Genomic DNA, 2,894 nt, shown 5'->3' on the forward strand with positions numbered 1-2,894 from the left:
CAAGCCAAATAAAGGAATGGAACCAATCTCTGTCTTATCTGAAAGCTCGGAACAGCACATTTTCCATGAAATGTTTAATAATTATCAATAAATATCTGCTGCTTAACTATAGTTGGATTTATTCTAAAGGGCGCTGCAGTAATAGTATAAAATTTGCTGTGTCTCAAATTATTATAATCTCAAGTCATACTTTATCGCCGACAACTAACTTAGAATTACATGAATTTTAAAACAACCCCAAGCAGTAATAATGCAACTTGAACTCCGTCATTTTTCAACATGAAATGAGAAAAGAATATTATTAATGTTTCGACATTAGTGTATGTAAAACATAGAAGATAAAAGCATGTTCAAAAGTACTCGGTCATCAGAGAACTATCAAAAAATCTACAATTTTTAAAAAAAGAAATTAAACTTGGATCGATGATTAATTACAAATGAAATTACATACACTGATGAAGTAAGACAGTATATTCTCTCTGAATGTGCTCGAAAAGAATAACAAAAACTATGTCTTGATATTATCGTTAACAGCTTCCTTAGAAAACATTTAAATGAAATATTATTTTATATCTGAGTACTTTCTTCTATTTTCAGATTTGCCTTATGTTTTCTAGTTGCCCATGTAAGCATAACTTTCAAAAACAAAATAATGACATATAATATAAGACATGAGGTCAACTAAAAGTTTGTTTCTTGTTCATGTTTTTCTTTTAAATACAGAACACATTACTTTACACTAAAGACACAATGCGCAAACGTTGGTTTAAGGTTTCGAATTCACAATAAAATTACCTATTAAGAACGTGTATTTAATAAAATATGAAGAAAGAACGTCGAATTAAAACGAAAAACTTATCCGAGAATAGGTGGTACTACTATATTTTTATCTTTAAAATATGTTCTCTACTTTTTCTACGTAGTTGCTACTCTAATTCTTTGAAAATATACACATTGATACATGTAGTATAATCTTGCATTTGTAACAATATAACCAAATAAAAAATCCTGCAGAACTTGTAAAACGAGATTTTAACATTAGTTGATTAAAGAACAACGAAACACACTGTAAAACAAATTTTACAACATTACCTGATTAAAGATTGTTAGTTTGTTTTTGAATTTCGCGCAAAGCTACACGAGGGCTATCTGCGCTAGCCGTCCCTAATTTAGCAGTGTAAGACTAGAGGGAAGGCAGCTAATCATCACCACCCAACGCCAACTCTTGGGCTACTCTGTTACTAACGAATAGTGGGATTGACCGTCACATTATAACGCCCACATGGCTTAAAGGGCGAGCATGTTTGGTGTGACGGGGGATTCGAACCCGCGACCAGCAGATTGCGAGTCGAACGCCCTAGCCACCAACGATATTTGTAGCAACAGATATGTGAAGAGCACTGAGTCACATTAAGACATTGTCTATATAACAAACATTTATGAAAAATTTATCACAAAGTGATATTATGTTTCTATAAATATTTGTTTCATTTTGTGCTATTTCTAAAAACGATGGCTATTCAAATGGTCTCTATTTACACAAAATATGTTTTAATAATGACTGTATGTTTTTGATATTTCTAAAAATGGTGGCTATTCAAATGGTCTATATGTACATAAAATATGTTTCAATAATGACTATATGGTTTTTGTTAACACCTTTAAAATGATAGCGTTTAAAATCTAAGGGAAGTCAGATACATAAACAATGTTCGTGGATACATTGCTTATATTTAGAGAAAAGCTTTTACCTATCATAGAAACTGAGCCACTGTCTGTTTGTAGAATATATTTAAAATATGCATATTCTACACTGAACCATAAACACGGAATACTTTTAAAATAAAATTTATAGAGCAAAATACACATATCATTCATATGAGCTGGAAAATATTTTAAAAAAATTTGAACTGATGCTCTAAAAAAGGGATTATTTTCAATTACTAAAAGAAAGAGTTAAACTGAGCAAATGAAAGAGCATCACAACAAACAATTTGAATTTTAAAACATTTCAAAGAAATATCATATTGTCTGTGAAGTACACTCTGGAAATAAAAATGTTTCAAAACTTGATATTCTCTTTTTAGAACTCAACCGCAAAATTAAAAAAAGAAACGACAAAAAAATAAAATAAGTAGTACACTCTGGAAATAAAAAATGTTTCAAAACTTGACATTCTCTTTTTAGAACTCAACCGCAAAATTAAAAAAAGAAACGACAAAAAATAAAATAAGTAGTACACTCTGGCACAAAGCCATGGTTGCATAAACAAGTCATTTTTTGTTACAAATATTGACAAAAAAGTGGGTTGAAACCTTGAAGCGAATGTAGTAAAGAAACTTAGTTTCTTAATGTTAAAACCTTCAGCTATAACAGATTTTGCTTATTAACAAAAAACAAAGTTATTAAATACGTCAAAAACCTTGTTGAACTAAAAACAAATTAATACATCACACAGACTGTTGTAACTAACACTAGTAGACCTAACGTCCAGACACGATGTTCATTAGTGGATGTACACTAATAGATATCTATTGAGCCATGGTGTTTAATAGCAGAGTTCATTAGTATTGATCAATACATTGTGCCTAACAGATGATTTACACTAATATACCTGTTGGTCGATAGATATCTGTTGAGCCATGGTGTTTAATAGTAGAGTTCATTAGTACATCTGTTGGTCAATACATTGTGTCTAGTAATGGCTGGAGACGGCTTGAATGGGTAATGAAGAAAAACTTTAATATAACAGCAAATGTACAACGTTTCGACAAGTTTTTGTCATCATCAGATAACAAAACCTTGTCGAAACGTTGTACATTTGCTGTTATATTAAAGTTTTTCTTCATTACCCATTCAAGCCGTCTCCAGCCATTATTAGTCTCAAAGTGGGT

Source organism: Limulus polyphemus, unplaced genomic scaffold, assembly GCF_000517525.1.
Source record: "Limulus polyphemus unplaced genomic scaffold, Limulus_polyphemus-2.1.2 Scaffold1059, whole genome shotgun sequence".
NCBI lineage: Eukaryota > Metazoa > Arthropoda > Merostomata > Xiphosura > Limulidae > Limulus > Limulus polyphemus.